We start from the raw sequence: 25,337 nt of genomic DNA, 5'->3' as shown, positions 1-25,337 counted from the left end.
ATGTTGTCTTTTGATTGCTGAAATTTTTTTTTTAACAATTAAAGCAATAGTTGCCCAGATTGGTTCCAGATGGCAGAGTAGAAGGACATGCACTCACTCCCTCTTGCAAGAGCACCAAAATCACAACTAAATGCTGAACAGTCATCGACAGGAAGACACTGGAACTCACCAAAAAAGATACCCCACATCCAAAGACAAAGGAGAAGCTGCAGTGAGACGGTAGGATGGGCGCAATGACAATAAAATCAAATGCCATAACTGCTGGGTGAGTGACTCAAAAACTGGAGAACAATTATACCACAGAAGTCAACCCACTGGAATGAGGGTTCTGAGCCCCATGTGAGGCTTCCCAAACTGGGGGTCTGGCAATGGGAGGAGGAGTTCCCAGAAAATCAGACTTTGAAGTCTAGAGGGATTTGATTGCAGACTTCAACAGGACTGAGTGAAACACAGACTCCACTCTTGGAGGGCACACACAAAGTAGTGTGTGCATCAGGACCCAGGGGGAAGGAGTAGTGACCCTATAGGAGACTGAACCAGACCTACTTGCTAGTGTTGGAGGGTTTCCTGCAGAGGCAGGGGTTGGCTGTGGCTCACCACGGGGACAAGGACACTGACAGCAGAAGTTCTGGGAAGTATTCCTTGGCATGAGCCCTCCCGGAGTCCACCATTAGCCCAACCAAAGAGCATGTAGCCTCCAGTGCTAGGTCATCCGAAGCCAAAAACCCAACAGGGAGGGAACTCAGCCCGATCCAACAGCAGACAAGCAGATTAAAGTTTTACTGAGCCCTGCCCATCAGAGGAACAACCAGCTATACCCACCACCAGTCTCTCACAACAGGAAGCTTCCACAAGCCTCTTAGATAGCCTTATCCACCAGAGGGCAGACAGCAGAAGCAAGAAGAACTACAATCTTTCAGCCTGTGGAACGAAAACCACACTCACAGAAAGACAGACAAAATGAAAAGGCAGAGGACTAAGTACCAGATAAAGGAACAAAATGAAACCCGAGAAAAACAACTAAATGAAGTGGAGATAGGCAACTTCCAGAAAAAGATTTCAGAATAACGATAGTGAAGATGATCCAGGACCTCATAAAGAATGGAGGCAAAAATCAAGAAGATGCAAGAAATGTTGAAAAAAGACCTAGAAGAATTAAAGAACAAACACCTAGAAGAATTAAAGAACAAAAAAACAGAGATGGACACTACAATAACTGAAATGAAAAATACACTAGAAGGAATCAATAGCAGAATAACTGAGTCAGAGGCACGGATAAGTGACCTGGAACACAGAATGGTGGAATTCACGGCAATGGAACAGAATAAAGAAAAAAGAATGAAAAGAAATTAAGACAGCCTAAGAGACCACTGGGACATTAAACATACCGACATTCTCATTATAGGGGTCCCAGAAGGAGAACAGAGAGAAAGGACCCGAGAAAATATTTGAAGAGATTATAGTCGAAAAATACCCTAACATGGGAAAGGAAATAACTACCCAAATACAGGAAGTGAAGAGAGTCCCAGGCAGGATAAACCCAAGGAGAAACATGCTGAGACACATAGTAATCAAACTGACAAAAATTAAAGACAAAGGAAAGTTATTAAAAGTAACAAGAGAAAAACAACAAATAACATACAAGGGAACTCCCATAAGGTTAACAGCTGATTTCTCAGCAGAGACTCTAGAATCCAGAAGGGAATGGCATGATATATTTAAAGTGATGAAAGGGCAGATCCTACAACCTAGATTACTCTACCAGCAAGCATCTCATTCAGATTCGATGATGGAGAAATCAAAGGCTTTACACACAAACAAAAGCTAAGGGAATTCAGCACCACCAAACCAGCCCTACAACAAATGCTAAAGAAACTTCTCTAAGTGGGAAACACACAGAAAAAAAGGACCTACAAAAGCAAACCAGAAACAATTAAGAAAATGGTAATAGGAACATACATATCAATAATTACCTTAAATGTGAATGGATTAAATGCTCCAACCAAAAGACACAGGCTCACTGAATGGATACAAAAAGAAGACCCATATATATGCTGTCTACAAGAGACCCATTTAAGACCTAAGGACACATACAGACTGAAAGTGAGGGGATGGAGAAAGATATTTCATGCAAATGGAAATCAAAAGAAACCTGGAGTAGCAATACTCATATCAGACAAAATAGACTTTAAAATAAAGAATGTTACAAGAGATAAGGAAGGACATTATGTAATGATCAAGGGATCAATCCAAGAAGAAGATATTACAATTATAAATATATATGCACCTAACATAGAAGCAGGTCAATACATAAGGCAAATGCTAACAGCCATAAAAGAGGAAATCGACAGTAACACAATAATAGTGGGTGACTTTAACACTTCACTTACAGGAATGGACAGATCATCCAGACAGAAAATTAATAAAGAAACACAAGCTTTAAATGACACAATAGATCAGAAAGATTTAATTGATATTTATAGGACATTCCATCCCAAAACAGCAGATTAATCTTTCTTCTCAAGTGTACATGGAACATTCTCTGGGATAGATTACATCTTGGGTCACAAATCAAGCCGCAGTAAATTTGAGAAAATTGCAATCATATCAAGCATCTTTTCTGATCAAAACACTATGAGATTAGAAATAAATAACAGGGGGAAAAAAGTAAAAAAACACAAACACTTGGAGGCTAAACAATATGTTACTAAATAACCAAGAAATAACTGAAAAAATCAAAGAGGAAATCAAAAAATACCTAGAGACAAATCACAACAAAAACATGATGATCTAAAACCTAGAGGATACAGCAAAAACAGTTCTAAGAGGGAAGTTTGTAGCAATACAATCCTACCTCAAGGAACAAGAAAAAATCTCAAATAAAAAACCTAAACTTATATCAAAAGGAACTGCAGAAATAAATGCAATAGAAACAGAGAAAACAATAGCAAAGATAATAAAACAAAAAGCTGGTTCTTTGAGAGGACAAACAAAATTGATAAACCTTTAGCCAGACGCATCAAGAAAAAGAGGGAAAGGACCCAAATCAATGAAATTAGAAATGAAAAAGGAGAAGTTACAATGGACACTGCAGAAATACAAAACATCATAAGAGACTACTACAAGCAATTTTATGCCAAGGACAACCTGGAAGAAATGGACAAATTCTTAGAAAGGTATAACCTTCCAAGACTGAACCAGGAAGAAATAGAAAATATGAACAGACCAATCACAAGTGCTGAAATTGAAACTGCGACTAAAAATCTTCCAACAAACCAAAGTCCATGACCAGATGGCTTCACAGGTGAATTCTACCAAACATTTAGAGAAGAGCTAACACCTATATTTCTCAAACTCTTCCAAAAAATTGCAGAGGAAGAAGCACTCCCAAACTCATTCTACAAGGCCACCATCACCCTGATACCAAAACCAGAAAAACATACTACAGAAAAAGAAAATTACAGACCAATATCACTGATGAACATAGATGCAAAAATCCTCAACAATATACTAGCAAACAGAATCAAACAACACATTAAAAGGATCGTACACCATGATCACGTGGGAGTGGGATTTATCCAAGGGATACAAGGATTATCCAAAATATGCAAATCAACCAATGTGATATACCATGTTAACAAGCTGAAGAACAAAAACCATATGATCATCTCAATAGATGCAGAAAAAGTTTTTGACAAAATTCAACACCAATTTATGATGAAAAACTCTCTGGAAAGTGGGCATAGAGGGAACCTACCTCAACATAATAAAGGCCATATATAACAAACCCACAGCAAACATCATTCTCAATGGTGAAAAACTGAAAACATTTCCTCTAAGATCAGGAACAAGACAAGGATGACCACTCTTGCCACTATTATTCAATATAGTTTTGGAAGTCCTAGCCAGAGCCATCAGAGAAGAAAAACAAATAAAAGGAATACAAATTTGGCAAGAAGTAAAAGTGTCACTGTTAGCAGGTGACATGATACTATACATAGATAATCCTAAAGATGCCACCAGAAAACTAATAGAGCTAATCAATGAATTTGGTAAAGTAGCAGGATACAAAATTAATGCACAGAAATGTCTTGTAATCCTGCACACTAACAATGAAAGAACAAAAAGAGATATTAAGGAGCAATTCCATTCACTATTGCAACAAAAAGAATAAAATACCTAGGAATAAACCTACCTAAGAAGGTAAAAGACCTGTGCTCAGAAAACTATAAGACACTGATGAAAGAAATCAACGATGACACAAACAGATGGAGAGATATACCATGTTCTTGGATTGGAAGAATCAATATTGTGAAAATGACTATACTACCCAAAGCAATCTACAGATTCAATGCAAGCCCTATCAAATTACCAATGGCAGTTTTCAAAGAACTAGAACAATAAATCTTAAAATTTGTATGGAGACACAAAAGACCCCGAATAGCCAAAGCAATCTTGAGGGAAAAAACTGAGCTGGAGGAATCAGGCTGGCTGACTTCAGACTATACTACAAAGCTACAGTAATCAAGCAGTATGGTACTGGCACAAGAACATAAATATAGATCAGTGGAACAGGATAGAAAGCCAAGAGATAAACCCACGCACGTATGGTCAACTAATCTATGACAAAGGAGGCAAGGATATACAATGGAGAAAAGACAGTCTCTTCAATAAGTGGTGCTGGGATAACTGAACAGCAGCTACATGTAAAAGAATGAAATTAGAACACTCCCTAACACCGTACACAAAAATAAACTGAAAATGGTTAAAAGACCTAAATGTAAGACTGGATACTATAAAACCCTTAGAGGAAAACATAGGCAGAGCACTCTTTGACTAAATCACAGCAAGATCTTTTTTGTCCTACCTCGTAGAGTAATGGAAATTAAAACAAAAAATAAACAAATGGAACCTAATGAAATTTAAAAGCTTTTGCACAGCAAAGGAAACTGTAAAGAAGACGAAATGACAACCCACAGAATGGGAGAAATATTTGCAAATGAATCAACGGACAAAGGATTATTCTCCAAAATATATAAACAACTCATGCAGCTCGATATTAAAAAAAGAAACAACCCAATCCAAAAATGGGCAGAAGACCTAAATAGACATTTCTGCAAAGAAGACATACTGATGGCCAAGAGGCACATGAAAAGCTGCTCAACATCACTAATTATTAGAGAAATGCAGATCAAGACTACAATGAGGAATCACCACACACCAGTCAGAATGGCCATCATAAAAAAATCTACAAACAATAAATGCTGGAGAGGGTGTGGAGAAAAGGGAACCCTTGTACACTGTTAATGGGAATGTAAGTGATACAGCCACTATGGAAAACAGTATGGAGATTCCTTAAAAAACTAAAAATAGAGCTATCATATGACCCAGCAATCCCACTACTGGGTGTTTACGTAGAGAAAACTATAATTCAAAAAGACACATGCACCCCAATGTTCCTGGCAGCACGGTTTATGATAGCCAGGTCACGGAAGCAACGTAAATGCCCATCAACAGATGAATGGATAAAGGAGATGTGGTACAATGGAATATTACTAGTCATAAAAAGCAACGAAATTGGGTCATTTGTAGGGTTGTGGATGGACCTAGAGACTGTCATACAGAGTGAAGTAAGCCAGAAAGAGAAAAACAAATATTGAATATTAACACATATATGTGGAATCTAGAAAATAGTACAGATGAACCAGTTTGCAAGGCAGAAATAGAGCCATATACGTAGAGAATAAATGTATGGACACCAAGGAGGGTGGGTGGGATGAACTGGGGGACTGGGATTGACATATATACACTAATATGTATAAAATAGATAAATAATTAAAACCTGCTGTATAAAAAAATAAAATTCAAATATTCAAATTAAAAAAAAAGATGAAGAAATTCTTTAAAATAAATAAAGCAATAGTTGCCCAATATTAATGTGAGTAAGAGCTTGTAAAAACATGGATTTTGCATCTGTGAACCTGCATTTTAATGAAGCACCACAGATAATTTTATATAGGTTCATTTTGGACAATACTGACATAATGATTTCTAGGAATAATTTACATGTAGTGCTATAAGTGGTGTTCAATTTCAAATGAAAAGCTTTTTGGATTTTGCAATAAAATAAATCTGTTAAGGAAAGAATGTTTGTATCCCCCCCGAATTCATATGTTGAAGCACTAACCTCCAACATGATGGTATTAAATGGTAGGGTCTCTGGAAGGTAATTAGCTCTATATGAAGTCATAAGGATGGAGCCCCCATGATAGGATTAATGCTCTTCTAAAAATTGGACAGGCATCAGAGCTTCCACAGTGTGAGGACACACTGTGAGAATTTGGTTATCTGTAAGCCAGGAAGATGGTCATCACGAGAACCCAACCATACTGGCACCATGATCTCAGACTTTCAGCCTCAAGAAGTGTGAGAAATTAAATTCATGTTTTTTAAGTCTCCTAGGATGTAGTATTTTGTTATGACAACAAACTGAATAATACAAACCCAAATCATCCCAAGCATTTGTTTGACTTAAAACATGCCCTCACAATGAGATATTACTTCACACTTGTCCCAACAGCTAATCATCAAAAAGTCTACAAACAACAAATGTTGGTGAGGATGTGGAGAAAAGGGAACCCTCCTACACTGTTGGTGGGAATGTAAACTGGTGCAGCCACTATGGAAAACAGTATGGAGGTCCATAAAAAACTAAAAATGGAAGTACCATATGATCCAGCAATTCCACTGCTGGATATATATCTGAAGAAAAAAAAATACTAATTCAAAAAGATACATGCATCCCAAAGTTCACGACAGCATTATTTACAATAGTTAAGATATGAAAGCAAAATAAGTGTCCATCAACTGATGAATGGATAAAGAAGATGTGGTGTATGTATAAAATGGAATACTACTCAGTCATGAAAACAGAATGTAATTCTGCCATTTGCAACAATGTTAATGGACCTAGAGGGTATTATGCTTAGTAAAATAAATCAGACAGAGAAAGACAAATACTGTATGTTGACACTTATATGTGGACTCTAAAAAATAAAACAAATGAATATGTATAAAACAAAATAGAAACGTATTCACAGATATAGATAAACTAGTAGATACCAGTGGGGAGAAGGAAGGAGGGAGGGGAAAGATAAAGGTATGGATTTAAGAGCTACAAACTACTACATATAAAGTAAATATGCATCAAGGATATATTGTACAGCACAGGAAAATATAGCTATTATTTTGTAATAACTTTAAATGGAGTATAATCTATAAAATATTGAATCTCTATGTTGTATACCTGAAATTAATGTAATCATCTATACTTAAAAAATAATAAAAAAGGATGTGACAATATATAAAATATGAAATACTTATGACAGAAAAATATAAAATGTATACTCATTTCTGACATATTAGTTTGGATTATCTGTCTCCATATCTTTACTGCATGTTTTTTTTTTTTTTTTTTTTTGCGGTATGCGGGCCTCTCACTTCTGTGGTCTCTCCCGTTGTGGAGCACAGGCTCTGGACGCACAGGCCCAGCGGCCACGGCTCACGGGCCTAGCCGCTCCACGGCATGTGGGATCTTCCTGGACCGTGGCAGTAACCCATGTCCCCTGCATCGGCAGGTGGACTCTCAACCACTGCGCCACCAGGGAAGCCCTACCCTAAGTTTTTATCACAAATTGTTAATGAAAATAAAGCTGTTAGTGGAGTTTCAACATGCATAGGTAAATGAGAACCCAGAACTCCCCTTTCGCATGCCCCATTCTCCTCCTTCTAACTCCCTATGTGAACCCACTTTGTGCCAAGACCAAGAAGCTGTGCCCCAATAAGAACCAAGCTGATTTCCTCACACTGACTGGGGCTATTGCTCACTTAGAAGACTTGATGCTTAATTTTGATAAGCAACTAGAAGACCATGGAGACAACCTATAAAAATGATTTGTCTTGGGAGAAAATACTAAAAACAGTTAATGTGCTGTTCCACATGTCTAACGTCCTGGGATTAAAGCACAGGCACCAAGATCACCAAGTGTACTTGGCAACAGTGAGCTAAAAGTTAAAAAAAAGAAGCATCATACTGTTATTGTATTCATTTTCCCCCAAGGCACTCTCTGAGAAACACCACAACCTCTAAGGGAATTGAGAACAGCTTCCTTGTGGGGTAGGTTATATAATATATATGCATCTTTTTCCAAGCAGTTAAATCATATCCAGCTATCAGCACACCTTACTTCAGGTGATTGTAATGTATGAGATTAAATGTTCCTACCTGATTGGAAACCTTCTTGTCCTCAATTCATTGGCTATACTGGACTTTTTTTCTTGGGTCAGACCTTCAGACTTCTACCAGAAATCATTCCTTTGGGGAAACCAGGCCTTCCCAGAAACTCAGGAAACTGAAATGGAGACAAGCAAGAGAGAAGGAAATTATTTGGACATATAGACCTCAGTTGTTTGGTTTTAAGTAAATGTCCAAGCAAACATCTTCTAAATGGTATAATAACTTTAGGGAAATTCACGGTTTATAAGTTTGGGTACTCATAAACGGAACATATTATGATAAGAGTACAGGTTGCATTTTGTGTCTTCAACTCAAGCAAAGACTTCAGAAAAGGCCCAGTTATCCTTTGTTCATTAAGACACAAAGAGAGGGCAAAAAGGGCAAGTTTCGAAGTCTTTTTCTTTACAATTTACTTCCTTTCTTCAGTCTTCATCAAGATCTTCAGGAAATTAACTTTACTAAAGTTAATTATTCATAAAATAAACATAGGAACCTGCAGAAGACTATTTCACAGAGACCTGTAATGTACAATATCCATTGCATACATGCACCATGAGCTTGTCTTTTCTAGCACTGGCATACACAAAACTCTGTGTGTGTGTGTGTGTGTGTGTGTGTATGTGTGTGTGCACGCGCAGGCGCATGTGTGTCTTTTTTTGTGATGGAACCATAGGGAGAAAATAAATCTATTGGCTGCAATTCAGTGATGTAGAAAGATTTAAGGGTAAAGGAAAAGGCTACATCAAGTGAAACAATAAAGTCATGAGGTTGTGGTTCCATAATAATAACAATAGCAGTCTTCTGTAACCAAGGGAGAGGCTCCTCAAATTATAGTCACACCTGTTAGACCATCTGCCCATAAATTTCACACTATCATTAATGGAAAGCAAATGGCACTGTCTCTCCTTCCCTTTATCCATTGGCCATCCTCACAAACTCTTTTTCTCTTCAAGGTCATGCTCTTTCCTATCTGTTTAAAAATATTAGGATTTAGGAGGAGTGATACGTAATGTGCCGTGCCTTGGTACTTGAACCAGTGACGGCTCTGTAAGGAGCACTGGATTGTTAGGCGGCTATCAATTGAATTCCCCTAGAAGCAGAACTTGAGGCAATAATTTGAATGCAAACTGTTCATCTGGGAGGTGCTTCCAGAAAACTCAGAAGTGGAGTGGGAATTGAGAATGGAGGCATGGAAGGAAGCCAACAGAGGTGCATTACCGAATAAATTACTCCTGCAGGGAACTGCTGCCAGTACTTCAGGGGAGTTCTGTGAAACTCTACAGAACATGTCTCAGAGTTATCCCAAGAATCGGTGAGAAACCTGAAGTACTTATCTTCCAGTCCCCTCTGTCCTTGGTTGAAAGCTACACCCAGATACATTAACTCCTGTATACTTCTGGCCTGCCCTAAGGTGGATAATTGCAGGTGGCAGCATGATTCTATCAGCATATACTGGAATGATGAGTGCTGGGGAGATATGAGTGGAGCATTGAAACCATCTAATACACTCGGGGCAGGAGATATTAATTATTGGCTTGAAAGTCCAAATGGATAACCTTAAATTCCTGGGTTTATGGTTTTACTTTGAGGTATTTAACATGATGTATGAGTAAAAATTTCCTCTATTAAATCAAGTTTAAGATCCTAGGTCCCTAATCTTCTGGAAAACTGTGGGTATCTTGTAACAGATTTTTGAAAAGTAACATGATTAAGAGTTCAAATTGACCATTCATTCATTCAAACATTCACTCATTCAACAAACATTTATTGAACACCTGAAGTATGTCATGGGTTAAACTAGGCACCAGTGTTACTGTTACTAAAATCATTATCGTGCCACCTAGAATTCAATGTATTGTGACACTCAAATAAGAAAATCCATAGTTACTGTAAAAATTATTACAGAGTGCTATAGGAAGACACGGTAAGACCTTAATTCATGCTGTGGACAGTAGTATTTGGGCGATATCAGTAGGGCTTCCTGTAGAAGGCAATTGAAATGGATATGTAACATGAAGGAAGGGTGAATTTTTGAGGAAAAGAGAAGATAAGTTCATGGTTGCCAGAAAATGAATGGTTAAGGATCAGTGCAGAAAGGAGTTCCATTCACCATCAGTATAAGAAATGCTCACTGGGGCTTACCTGGTGGTCCAGTGGTTGAGAGTAAACCTGCCGATGCAGGGGACACGGGTTCGTGCCCTGGTCCGGGAAGATCCCACATGCCGCGGAGCGGCTGGGCCCGTGAGCCATGGCTGCTGAGCCTGCGCATCCGGAGCCTGTGCTCCGCAACGGGAGAGGCCAAAACAGTGAGAGGCCCGCGTCCCGCGTACCGCAAAAAAAAAAAAAAACAAGACGATGGAGAGGGTGGTAGAGGCCAGATCATGCATGGTCCAGGTATGTATGGTAAGTGCTATGGTCTAGTCTTTGTGTTCCCCTCCAGATTCATACGTTGAAATCTTAATTTCCGTAGCTGATAGTATTAGTAGGTGGGGCCTTTGGGAAGTGATTATGGTATTAGTGCTCTTATAAAAGACCCCACAGAGCTCCCTAAGCTCTTCTGCCATGTGAGGATACAATGAGAAGTCTGTGACTCAGAAGAGGGCCCTCATCTGACCATACTGGCACCCTATTCTTGAACTTGCAGCCTCCAGAACCGTGAGAAAAAAATTCCTGTTGTTTATGAGCCACCCAACCTGCAGTATAATCTTACAGCAGCCCAAAAGGACAAAGAGAGTTTGGATGTGAGATTTTACTCCAAGAAAGATGGGAATCCATTGAAGGATTTTACCTGGTAACTTAGAAGAGAGAAAAGTTTCATAACACAACCAGGTATTTTTATAAGAAAAATTTGCTTCTTTTTCAGGAAGATCACTCTGGAAATACTGTGACTAGATTTTTGGAGAAGGGTGATGGCAGGCCCGGATATAGAAAGATGAGTTAGTAGTCCATTAATATAAGTCAAACAAGAAAGTGGATATAAAAAGTGTGAATTTGTGGCTGAGAGTTCTTTTCTTTTAGTACTTGAAAAATGTTATGTCAATGCTTCTGACTCCATAGTTTTAGACAAGAAATATGCTGTCATTGGAATTGGTTTCTCAATAAGTGATGCATTGTTTCTGCCTGTCCACTTTCGAGATTTTTTTTGTCTCTACTTTTCAGAAGTTTAATTATGACGTGTCTTGGCAAGGATACCTTTGTGTTTTTCCTCTTTGGATTTGCTCAGATTCTTGAATTTGTGCTATATCTTCTAAAAAATTGGGACCTTTTTAGTCATTATTTCTTTGAATACTTTGTCAGTCCTACTTGCTCTCTTCTTTCATTCTGGAACTTTGATGATATGAATGTTAGTGCTTTTGTTACTGTTTACAGGTTCTTGAGATCCTGTTCTTTCTCCCATCTCTACCCCTCAGTCTATTTTTCTCTGTACATTTGGGACATTGTATTGATCTCTTCTAAGTTCATGATTCTATGCTTTGTAACCTCCACTCTACTCTTGAGCAAAGTTTTTTGATTCTTGTATTTTTCAGTTCTACTGTTCTCATTTGTTTTTATTCTTATAACTTCTAGTTCTTTGTTTACATTTTCTATTTTTCCCATTTCTGTCAAGGAACACATAATTGCTAATTGAAGCATTTATGTGACAGCTTATTTAAAATCCTTGTCTGATAATTTCAATAGATGTTTTATCTCAGTGCTGATGTAGGTTTATTGTCTTTTCTCATTTATTCTGTGATTTCCTGGTTCTTGGTGCCATGAGTATTTTTCAATTGTATTCTAAACATTGTGAGTTATTATATGACTCTGTAACCCATTTAATTTTATTATTACTTTTTAGAAGGAAGTCATCCTATTGGAGGTGTAGTATGAGGACTGGGGGGTTACGTACAGATTTCCATTGGGCCCTACTGTCAATACCCCAGCAAAAGTGGGCACTTACATTGTCTCACTGCAGACAGAACAAGTTCAGCTATCCTATTGGCCCTTCTGACACCTTCCCCCGAAAAGTGGGAACATTAATATCATTGTGTTGCCTTTTAGTAGGAGTGGAAGTTCATCTCCCCAGTAGATTTCTTGACACCAGGGGAGGGGAGAAGTGAAGTGTTTGCTGTCCTTCCTCCCACTTCATTCCTTCTTGTTGATGCCGGGTGTGGGTAGAGGGTCAGCTACCTGCTGGCCCCACTGACACCAGGGTAAGAGGAAGAGAACTGCCAACTAGCCCTGCTTGTGCCATCTCATTCTGTCTTACTGCCTCAGGACGGTTATGGGGTTTCAGCACCCCATTGGGTCTCACTGACACCATGTGTTGGGGGTTAGTGGGGTGCCTACTCCCTCCAACCTGTAACATCCTATTCTTACTGATGTCAGGGAGAGACGGAGGCTAGATCCCACCACTGGACCCCATGACTGTGTGAGGGCAGCCCAGTGTTAACTAGCCTGTCAGGCACCACCTTTGAAAGTCTCTTCGCTAATGCAAAGGGGTGGAGGCTCAGCTCACCACTGCACCACACTGAAACAGCCCTGGTGGGGAATCAGAGCGCTGCCTCTTCTGGAGGGCAGGAGTGGGGTGGTGTGGAAGATCAAATCCTAGCTTGGCCCAACTGAAACCACAGGACATAGGGGATGGGTGCAATATTCCATTGGCACTTGGCTCGAGCAGTGTGTATATTATTGCCCAAAGGGTTTTCTGTCTTTGGCAACCCCTTTCCTCATACCTTGGCTAGGGGGAACGGGGGTTTTGTGTTTTCTTTTTTGAAGCTTTTTTTGTCTGTTGTTCTGTTGGTGGTTATTGATTGGGGGTTCCTGTAATACCCTCTCCAGGATGTATGGGAAGCAACAGGAAACACAGGGGACTCATCACCATGTTATTCCTCAAGTCCCAAAGTCCCTAGTTAAGTCTGCCTTCTCATTTCCACCTTTCAGTGTCTTCCTATGTTTGTTTGTTGTTATGTTCAGGGTTTTAGTTTTAAGTGCAAGAACCTGGGAGAAATGGGCTACTTCATCTTCTTGGAAGCAGAGGTCTGGAGGCCTATGGATGTTACAAAGTACTGCTGACTGTAAATTAAAATTTGATGATATACACCTTGCCCTTTAAGAATTATTCTGCTAGATGATGTGGCTTCCCAAAGTAGCTACAATTTGATTTTCATACTTCTAAAAGTCAAGTGTTTTTCTGGAGTTGAAATTTAAAGATAAGCAAGAGATGAGCCTAAGATGGTCTATGTGGTAACAGATTGAAGTTGGAAACATCAATATACATTCATGTTTAGCTTAATATTGCTTCATATTACCTTAATACACATGGTTATGTAGAGAGATACTTATAGATATGTGCGTATACATGGGTAATGTACACACATATTATCTCTTTGCTCTGTCAGCTGAGAAGATCTAGAAGCAATGACATCCGGGCAGCAATTAGCACACCCCACACCCAGATCCTGCTGTCTAATACTGTTCTCCACTAAAAAGACCTAGTTATCCTTGAAGAAATAGCTGACTCTAGGACTGGGGCAGTAAATATACAAGATTTATATACAAGACCATCTTATAATGTCAGAAAGTTAGGAAGTTCCAAGAAAATATATAGGATGGGGATACCTCAGAGTGGCACACGAGCCACTGAACTGAAAAGAGTTCACAAGGGTCAGGACTAGAGCAATTTGAGGAACAAAGTAACTAACGTAGAATTAGATTATAACCCAAAGTATAAAATAAAAATCCATGAGTTCTTCTGATATAAATAAATAATTGGATACATAAATAAATGCGGGAGAATAGATAAATCTCCAGTGCAAAAGAATTCCAAATAGTTTATGTAGTACTCCATCTTAAGCATAACTCTCTATTCCTTAGTTGTGGGCTGAGCATATTGACTTCCTTCCAAAAAGTACAATATGGAAAAGGGAAAACAGTAATTTTACAATGGAGAAACCTGAAAAACACCACCTCAGCCTGGTGATCAAGGTCGACCTCAGCATTCATAATGCATATTGATACTTTGTACACTTGACGTGATCTGACAAAATAACCCTTCTACTCTTGTGGTCTTCCTCCCCAAAACACATAATCCCAATATTATCATGAAAAATGCATCAAACAAATTCTAGTAGTGGGCATTCTACAAAAACCTAACTACTCAAAATTGTCAAGGTCATGCAAGGAAAATCTGAGAAGCTATCAAACCCAAGAGGAGCCTAAGGAAACATGGCAACTAAATGTAATGTGATGTTTTGGATGAAATCCTGGAACAGAAAAAGGACATGAGGTAAAAACTAAGGAACTGGACTAATGTATGGACTATAGTAAACAATAATGTATCAATATTTGTTCATTGATTGTAACAATGTAACATACTAATATAAGTTGATCATCATAGAGGGAAATGGGTATAGTGTATATGGAAACACTTTATACTATCTTCTCAATTTTTCTGTAAAATTAAAACACTTCTAAAATATAGTCTATAAAAACGTTGTTTTCTTGTTTTATGATTATGTGCCTCTATTTCATAATAAATATGTAAATTTGCTTTACCTTCCTTGATACTGATATTAAAGAAAATACTAAGTAACTCTGAAAGAATTTGTAACTCCAATTCAACAAGCAATAATTCTTGGTATTAACTTTTTAGAAGAACCCACTGAATAAATCAAAGCAACTTGTCTTTAAAGGCTGAATTTCTTTTCAGTGTTTAATCTTTTATATGATTAATGCATACCACAAGTATGATTCTGTTTCAAAGGGCAGAAAACATTGATTGTAGGCAATGTCTAAAGTACAGTGAAATATTAATGCATGATGCTATAACAACTTTAATGTATTTTATATTTTCAAAATGATGAATTGTTATTTCAGTCAGTAAAGTATTCACTTTTATACATTTCCTACCCACCTTTCCCCAGAACACCCACAAGGAAATGATACGATCATCTGATATTAGGTTCATCAATTTAAACTGGAGTTTTTGGTAGCTGTGGTTGCCGACGGTACTGGAATGTGTGATACTTTTACAAATCCTCTCCATGGCAAAATCTGATCTTCACAAGGTAAATCACAGTAGGTGCCTAAAGCCAAATGACATACAGCTTTGTAGCTAGATTACCAAGCATTTTACTTAGAGGCACAATAGAATGTAGAAAAGGCCATTTCTCCTTCTGTCTTTTTCTGCTCAAAGGTCACTCACCATCTTACTTTTTTTCAGCCATCTCAGAAGTTTTCCATAAATTTAGACTATATAATGTCACTTAATGTGAATGTAGCTCAACATTCTGTTTTAGTACAGCTAATCTCACATTATTTTATTGGTCCTAAATATGTAAATCAGCAGCAAATTTTTGTACTTAACTTTTTTTTTTGATGTGGACCACTTTTTAAAGTCTTTATTGAATTTGTTACAATACTGCTTCTGTTTTATGTTTTGGTTTTATGGCTGCGAGGCATGTGGGACCATAGCTGCCCGACTGGGGATTGAACCCACACCCCCTGCATTGGAAGGCGAAGTCTTAACCACTGGACCGCCAGGGAAGTCCCTGTACTTAACTTTTAAAAATAATTAAAATAAGCTATTCAACACATTTTTCCTTAAAAAAAAAAAAAGCAGTTCTTCTTAGGCTGGCCCTGGGCACATACATGACTTTGACATTTTCCCCATGGACTATTTTCTTATCTGTTGTACTGTGTCACATTTGTTCTACCTTCTCAAAAAGAAGCATTTAAAAATTCATCTACGTGTTCATGCATCGATACATTTATTAAATAAATCTATTGAACACCTACATACGGCACAGAAGAAAAGGCAGAAAACTAATCTGGGTTGCACAGAAAGTAATGAACTCAGCTAAAATTTTTGGTGAAAACAGGTGTTACTCAATCTACTGGAAATTACATTTCATTATGGGGACTCACAGACTCAAGGAAAACCAAGACCTAAATAATAATAAAGTAATAAAAGCACTAGCCATTTACTGAGTGCCTGCTTGTACCTGACTCTGAAACTCTAAAATCATTACGGATGTTTTGAGGATTGTCTAATATAATTGTAATCTCTATTTTACAGATGAAAATAACAAGGTTCAGAGACATTAGGTTACTTGCCTAAAGTGAAGTGGCCCAGTCACTACAGAATTGGAAATTGAACCTTAGACTTCATGATGCCAAAGTCTGTGCTTTTAATCACAATGTGTGTGGGGGGGGGTGGGAGAGAGAGAGAGAATGTGTTTAATAGAGAACTTCTGAGAAATGGCAAGAAAACTGCCAGGTATCCATAAAACAATAATTTAGGAGCTTCTTACTATACAAGTAATTGTTAATCATATGGCTGAACTAAGGATCTCTCATTTTTGAACTAAGAAATCAAAAGCTTCCAGAAGTTGAGTCTAAATTTTACACTTACATAAGATACTTCATACAGAATGCTAAAGTATAATAACAAAAGAGCTCTGAAAATACTGGAAGCATTCATATTAGTATGATTTCATAATGTGGATAATAGAGGATTTAAGAAATTGGCAGATACAACTGCAGACTCATTTGTTATCATTCCTGTGAAGGGCAAGATAAATCAATAAAATGAGAAAAATGAAAAAAGAATGGCTAGCAATTTTAGGTAGTTTGCTTAATCTCCATACTAGGAAAGACTAAGCAAAAAAAAAAAAAATCTCGAACTTTTATTTTGAAAGCACCTACAAGTGTATATGGTCTTTTTATACCAAATAACTTGGAATGATGAACTGTCAAATAAATCTAATCTTCTCTGATGATAAAATTGCTGACTTTATTTGAAACTATGAAATGAAAAATGTGGTAATAATCAGAAATTCTTAAGAAAAGGAGTAGAAAAAACAAAATTATAAGAGTTATGTTAAAAAATATTTTGAAACAAACATTACATCCCCATTACTGGTACAGAGCTTTTAAAACCTTATTTTGGTTTTAAGTTTTAATAAATATTGATATGTTTACCTAATTACTGTCATAAGGGAGACATTATTTTAGGTCAGCTTTCTTCATTCTTTCTTTATTAAGCATTATTCTATTTTGCTCCATCATCTTGTAATTATAATATAGTAACTGTGTAATTTTCTACTAAGTGGATATAATTTCCTAAAGTGTTTTCCTACTGTTAACAATTAAAGGTGTTTCCAATTTTTTGTAATTACAAATGATATGACAATGAGCATCTTTATATAATAATTTTCTGGATTATAAATTATTTATTGGCATAAGCTTCCAGAATTAGAATTAATGTGTAAAAAGCTATTAACATTTTTATCTTGCTAGACATTGCCAAATTACTTGTCAAAAGATGGAACCAAATTATACTGCAAAAATCTTTGCCAACAAAAAGCATTATATATAATTTTTGATTTTGCTAAATTAATAAGTGGGAAACCTATGTTCCATTTCTTTGAGTTCTTTGATAACAGAGTGGTGCTGGAGGCTGGGAGGGCAGCCATGTCCATGAAGCCTCCCCAGAGTTGGAGCGGGGAAGTGGAAAAAGATTAAAAAAATACTAATTGTATTTTCCCTCGATTGTTATCTCACTCTTTTCTGCCTCTGTGTAACTTATATCCAGGTAGCTGGAGAAAAATCATGTGGCAGGGCAAATTGGTATTCCAATAAATTAATAATCACCAACTTCAAATGGATTTTCAAGACTGGAAATATTGCTCTGACTTACAGTAAGTTCCTTCTAATTCTCCTTAAGGACTATTTTCTTAGAAGCTTTACCTACCCTCCTCAAATTTTCCTCCATCCTCTCTACTTCCTTCACTCTGATCTGGTGAGGTGCTTCATAACTCATTAAGAACACAGAAGTCAGTAAATAGTCCACTGCCAAATCCGTTAATTCATTAGCATTTGCATTGATCTTTGTATTCCCTTTCACTACAGGAGTTAAAGTTAAAAGGCCACGTGCACTACAGATAGCATTTCATTTTCTCTCATCTTCTCAAGTACTTCACAGCACTGCATTTTCTACAACCCATCTAATCCTTATGAATGATTCTTGCCAAAATTCATCCTCATTCTAGACTAGTAACTCCAACTTAAAATGTTAAAAACTATACATGCAACATGAAAGCCCCCCTCCTCCCCTAATCCCTGCATATCTTCTTTAGCCAATTCATGTCTGAACTTTTCAAAATTGTTATCATCATATATTGTTTCCATTTCCTCACGTCACATTTACTCTATAATTTACATCCATCTGACTTCTCTCACCGTAATCTCTCTGCCCACTGTCCTGAAATTTTACTTATGAAGGTCACCAGCGATCTCCATGTCAGTATAGCCAATGAATAGTTTTTGTCCTATTTCTAGGCTCTTTCCTTCTTTAAAAAAGAAAAACAAAAACAAAAACCCTTTTATTTCTTCTATGCTTTTACACTCGCATCAACTTCTGTCCTGGTGTATTTTACTGGCTTTCTGTGTTTAATCTGATTTCTAATATTGTATGAGTTTCCTTTATCTTCAGTGGAATAAACCAGTATAGGAAGGATTATTCTCAACAGTTAGTTCTCATAATAACAGTACTAGTAGCAGCAGTCAATACTTCGATAATGCTTATCATGTGCCAGACACTATTCTAAGACACTGTTTAAACACATATCTATAGACACACACACACACACACACACACACACACACACACACACACATGAGGTTTTCCTCCTCATAGGCGTATGAAATAAGCCTATTATTATACCCATGTTACAAATGAGAAAACTGAGGCAATGAGAGGCCAAGGTCACACATGATCAGTACTTGGTGAAGCCCCGCGTGAGTTAATGCTGGAACTTTAGAGTAGACAAGTTAAATAATGTCTCACAGATTGGCCTTAAAAGTGAGCAACAGTTAATTAATGACTTGTGAAGTATCAGAAAAAAATGGAACATTTTAAATTGAATGGGAACTACTAAGTCATGTATCAGTAACTAAGAATGACTCTTATTGAATGAAATTATTTTTCATTATTCTTTTGAAGAATATTCTTGTGTTAGTGTTTTACAGTTTTTTTTCATTCACATATTTATTCATTTATTAGACACACATTTCCTACACACCTTCTAGGTGCCAGTGTCTGCTGCAAGCCTTGGAAGATTCAGTGGTGAGCAAAAAATTACAAAGTCCTTGCTCTTAAGCAAATGTCTACTGGTGGAGGAAGACAGAGTAAACATGTACATAAATTTTGTACAGTGACAGAAATACGACTGGACAATGGGATGGAGAGGCACTGAGGAGGCAGGTCTCTTTGGTCAAGATAGTAGTGGTGGCGTTTGAACCGAGACCTTAATGATCAGAGGGAAATTGGTCTGGGTAGAAGGATTAGCCAATCTAAAGCTGGGAGAGCAAGAAGTAGAGATTGTTGCATCTGAGGGACTGAAAAAGACAACTGTGCCTCGAACCCCATGAAGGTCAGGGAAAGATGTAGCAAGTGACCAGAGCACATGGCCCCTGTGAGCCTGGCTAAGTAGTTGAAAATTTAATCTCTTTACAATAGATAGCCTTTAGAGGTTAGAAGCAGTGCAATAATAGCGTCTGATTTGTGCTTTTTAAAAGACTACTTTGACTGTTGAGTGTCCTACAAAAGCAAACTACTTGTGTCTCTATGAAGCGCAGATAGTAAATTTTAAAAAGCCCAATGAGCTCATAAGCAGTTGGTTTACTAACTAATCATTTATCTTAACTAGACTTCATTAACATAAGCTTGGTGGCCTTGAGGTACTGGGACATATAAGATTAGGACAACCCAGCTATTTTCAAATAGTGTGATTTGAAAAATTCTTGAAATTGTTGGGGTTCAGGAAGATTATTTTATTGCTGGGGCTGGATGGGAAGTTTAGACTAAGAAAAGGAAGTATGATGGCTGGCTTCCATCTATTCTCCCTTTCTGTGGGAGAAATGATGGTGGGGTGACTACTTTGCTGCTGATCCAATGCTTAAATTTCAGAGCTGGTTCAATCCAGTAAATATTTGCTGAACAGCTCTTATACGTTAGGCACCTGGCTGGAACTGGGAATATAAAGAGAATAATTAATAATAAAAGCAGGTATTACTAACAAGACACAGGCACTGTGCTAATGCTTAACATGCACCATCTCAAGGTACATTAAGTTACACACTAACCATATGGGGTAGATGCATTTATTATACCATTTTCTGGGTGAGAAATCTAATCCCTTTAAGGGGCTTAAGTTACTTCTCCAAGGTTACACAGCTAGTTAGGGGCATAGGCAGTACTTGGACTCAGGTCTGGTATCAGCACCAATACTCTTAGCCATTATGCTCTCTAAGGACCTTACTTGAGAAGTTCAGGATTATACATATATGGGTACAACCAACCCTAAGACCATCTGGCAAAACTGGCTGCTTGAGAAGTCCTGGATTTATGTAAGATGCTCTTGGAATGGAGAAGATCGTGAAGGAGGGTCCCCAAAACACACTCTCTATACTAAGGGGCAACAGAAAAGAGAAAGAATTAGCCTACAGCAGTATGATATTGAGGACCAAGAAACAGTGTTTCTCTCTTTTGTGAACAGTTATTAAATTATTTCTACTTCAGAATATCAGAAAGAAATCACAGGACTCTGGACAGTTTGCTGAGCCACCCTATCTATCTTAGAGTGAATCCTGGCAGGTGTAGAGCTCATAGCATGACCCTGGCACCTAAGTGTAGTTAAGTAAGCTTTCATTTTTCTTTAGCCTTAAAGCAAAGTAGGTTTCTGATCGGTATAATTTAGGAAAGTCTTCAAAGAAAATATTTAAAGTCCACTATCTCAGAGAAAAGCAATTTTGCAAAAGATCTATCAGCAAAAGCAAGGCCAAACACACCAATTATTTAGGGAGACTTGTATTGTTATGTCATTGCTCATGTTGTTTCTTTATGCATTTACCTGGAAGAAGACTTTTAATGTTCAACAATTGTCAAAGAGATAAAGACCCACTGATGTGTCAGAAAAAGCTTTGCCCTGGAATTAGATCAGTTTAGGTTTGGCTACTTACTAGAATTAGGTAACATTCTTAATCTTTCTGAGCCTGTTTCCTATCTGCAAATAGGGATAACACTATCTATTACAGAGGGATGTGGTTAAATTAAATGACACATGTAAATGAAATATATCCTTCCAGACTGAGAACATACCTAGTAAATGTTAAGTGATCTGCAAATATTCTGCTGTTTTGAAGTGGATGAAACCTGTTATCATGATTTTAACCAATGGTCTAAATATCAAGACAATATTTAGTTAAAAGTTATATTTGTTCTTTCACTGTCCATCTGCATTTTAACATATTCTAACATATTCTCCTTGATAAATTGTGTCAATATTAGTAACATTTGTCATTTCAGCTATTACTGTTCATACGTTTAAAATATTGCAATGTGATATAAGTCATTACTCAAAGGGATGCCTAGCTGGCTTTGCCAAAGATTTATTTTAAGTAAAAATAAAAGACACATTTTTCATTTTCACCAAGTTTTATTGAACAGTGTATTCATTAGCTGTATGAACTTTCTGGCCAACCCAATACAGTAGCCAAGACATGGAGACAACCTCAGTGTTTTTTTGTGGATGAATGGATGAAGAAAATGGGGTGCATACAACCTACCATTATTCAGCCATGATAAAGAAGGAAATCTAGCTATCTGTGACCACATGGGTGGATTTGGGGGGCATTATGCTAAATGAAATGTCAGACAGAGAAAGATAAATACTTCATGATCTCATATGTGAAATCTAAAATACTGAACTCATGATAGAAAGAATGGAATGACGGTTGCCAGAGCTGGGGGTTGGAGGTGAGGAAAATGAGTGAAGATGACCAAAAGGTAAAAACTTCTAGTTATAAGATAAGTGAGTAATGGTGATGTAATGTACAGCTCGGTCACTACAGTTAACAATACCGTATTTTATGTTTGAAAGTTGCTAAGAGAGTAGATCTTGAAAGTTCTCATCACAAAAATAAAATTTGTAATTATGTGAATTAAGGTTAACTAAACTTATTGTGGTAATCATTTCACACTATAAATAAATAAATAAATATATATATATATATATATATCAACCATCACATTGTACACCTTGGACAGATACAATATTATATATCAATTAAATCTCAATAAAACTGGAAAAATTTCATTTATATTTTAGCATAAATATATCAAATTGGGTTTCTTGACAAGATGAATAATAACTATAGATAAAAGGAAATAAAATATTGTTGTTGCTGCTGTTGTTTGCTTTTCCAGAGTGCAAAACACTAAAAAGGGGGGAGGTGAGTATGGGCTTGCAAATGCTGCTCCATGGGCCCTAATGCTGTGATACAGACATTTAGTCCAGATCTGAAAGAGAACTTGAGTCATTTCAACAAATCTGCAAAACAGTCAGGTTCAAACATGAAGAGATGAATAGATATCAGTAAATTCTTTTTCACACTGCAAGCAATCTGCCTTCAGCTTTCAGCAAAACCTCAGTTTTCGGGTTATGAGGGTAACAGTTCTGAAGCAAGCAGTACGATGCTTAAACACCAGTGTTTTCTCCCCATGATGAATAAGTTTTCAGTCTCCCCACCAGTGCCCATCCCTTCACCCCTTAATGTCTTGGCCAACATTCAACCATCAGCCCAGAAAACCCTTTCCCAGTTTCATTGCCTGTACATGACCACGTTATTTCAATCACCTTGGCACATTTATATTCCCTACTTCCTAAGGTAGGTATTATATATATGAGATTTTAAATAAAAGAATGCCTGTCAAGTACTTAATGCTCAACTCCTAGCACAATATGAATATTCTGTAACTGCTGACTAGCATTATTATTATATCATTTACATTAAAAGTAATCTGTACTTTCTTTCACACACCCATGTTCTTTGTCCCCAACTGGGGTAAAGGAAAGAAATGAACACTTATTGATTATCTACAGTGAGAGCACAGAATGCAGTGTAGGCTATAGAATTAGTCGTGTTCAAGCCTGAAACTGACCTGGATTTGAATTCCAGACCTCTCACTTACTTAGACTTTACTATGCCTCAGTTCCCTTACTGATAATTAGAGATAATAGACATTTCGGGGACCACGGTAAGGATTGAAAATATTATAATGTTTGGATCCAGAAAGGTCATTCATTACCTCATTTAATGGAAACTGTTAGATAATCTGATTGAGTTTTGAGAATCTGATAACGGCTCTGCATCCTTTTGCTAAAAATAGATAGGTAGATAACTATTCATAGCATTTTGCATATAATTCCAGGGCTTTGCTAATATGAAAATCAATCAAAGGCTTTAGTTGGAACAAAGAACTCAGAGAAATTGCTATGGGGCAAGAATTATAATTCTTCTTGAAATATAGACTATCATCCTGGAGAAGAAAGAACAACATTTTAATGTGGTCAAATTTGGGTCAAAACTATGCACTTCCATAATGGTGTTTCTACCGGGTCTTGATTTGACTGGGATTGAAATTTGTGACATTACTGCCTCCATCACAGACTTGAAGACCTGGCAGACAATCAAGTGCAACCTATAGTTAAAGGTCGCTCATCTAAAAAACTGGGTATGTTACTACCATTCTGACAAGAGCATTATGAAGACTAAGAAAAGGCACAAATAAACTTTCCTAACACTTGACAGCCAAGTAATACATCTTTCAGCTCCTTCAATTCTTTTTCCTTCTTACCTTACTTATTTCCTTCCCTGCTCTGAGTTCTCACTGTGTTTCATGTCCCACAATGCTGAAGTCATTGTAATGCTTTTACTCAGAAATCTCATTTAACATTTAGCATAGTAAATAAGAAAGCCTAAGAAGTGATAGAGGTAAACTGCCATTATTACATCATTCTGAGAACCTGATTTGTCTAGAAATGTAACTATGTGATTCTCCTTTACTTCTAGTTGCTCACCATTCATGGGCACAAATTGAGTGTATATCAGATATATTAAATTCCTGGAAAATTATCTGTGGTGTGATTTGGGGTTCTATTTGTGTACTACAGCTTTCCTAAAACTAAACTATTATCATTTCTACCCCTCTTCTGTCTGAAAATCCTCAAAACATAATTTCTAATTAATAGCTATACTAATTGGCATTATAGTCATTCTTTTTTGCTTTTTCTCTGATTATAAGTATCTTCTGACTCTTAAGTCAATCAAATGGGTTCTCTACCTATGAGGAAGTTCAAAGAGGAAAATAGGAGGAGTAGGGTAAGAAGACATTCACACATAGAATTAGTGGAAGCCTTAGCAGTAACAGAACTAGTGAACTTAGAGCTAATTAATTAGCAGTCAGGAAAATTTTGTCATGTGTTGTCATTAATTGGTCAACTAGGGTAATTAGGCTTACAAACAATAGAAAGCAGAGTGGAAAATCTATTGTTTCTGCCAGCTTCTCCTGCTTGTTGTCAGCGCAATTTTCTCCTAGTTTATGAAACAGTAGCAGTTCGCTATTAGAATTTAAATGCCATCAATATAAGATATGGAGACATGTGGAGCCTACTGCACTTTCTTCGTAAACTAGTACTATAGCATCATAAATTCCACAGCAGAACGATTTAGTTGAAAGATAAGATTCATGCAGAGTACACTATTTGTTTAAACTTCAAAAACATCAAAAAGGATTTGCTATATCTTGGCACACTCTTCTTTGTAGAGTACGTTAGAGCCGGCCTTTTTTGATTAAGAGCTACTGTTCTGTAGAGAACACTTTTTTCATATTCACAATCATCAGGCAAATCAAGGATCTGACTTCCTTAGAATCAGTGTTTTTTTCCTCCCTTCTTAACAAAGAACAGAACAGCTGATAAGAAAACTAAAATACCTCTTTTTTATTGATGTATAGATGATTTACGATATTATATTAGTTTCATGTGTACAACATAGTGATTCAATATTTTTATAGATTATACTACATTTAAGTATTATACAATGATGGCTATATCTCCCTGTGCTGAACAATAAAATCCCTCTTTTGTTAAAAAAATAGCAAATGATGGAATGTTAGAAAATTAATTTATTTCCCATGAATAATGATCAATAACTATGG

At 37.0% G+C, this 25,337-nt stretch overlaps 1 long non-coding RNA gene across 3 annotated transcripts in view; it reads left to right on the top strand.

Moving 5' to 3' along the window:
• Positions 1–23,340, top strand: part of LOC149747022 (uncharacterized) — a 190,758-nt gene extending 167,418 nt beyond the window's left edge. The window contains exons 2-3 of one of the 3 annotated variants that reach the window (XR_016388490.1): positions 10,941–11,125; positions 14,447–23,340. This is a non-coding gene — a long non-coding RNA (uncharacterized LOC149747022). Of the gene's footprint in view, positions 1–10,940 lie in introns of all 3 variants that reach the window. The other 2 variants (XR_016388491.1, XR_016388489.1) reach the window with 2 other exon arrangements.
• The last annotated feature ends 1,997 nt before the right edge of the window (positions 23,341–25,337 follow it).

The sequence above is a fragment of the Delphinapterus leucas genome, chromosome 17 (genome assembly GCF_059928025.1).
Source record: "Delphinapterus leucas isolate spDelLeu-1000000601 "Yukka" chromosome 17, BTC_Dleu_Yukka2, whole genome shotgun sequence".
Taxonomy (NCBI): Eukaryota; Metazoa; Chordata; class Mammalia; order Artiodactyla; family Monodontidae; genus Delphinapterus; species Delphinapterus leucas.
This window is presented reverse-complemented; position numbering and strand designations above follow the sequence as displayed.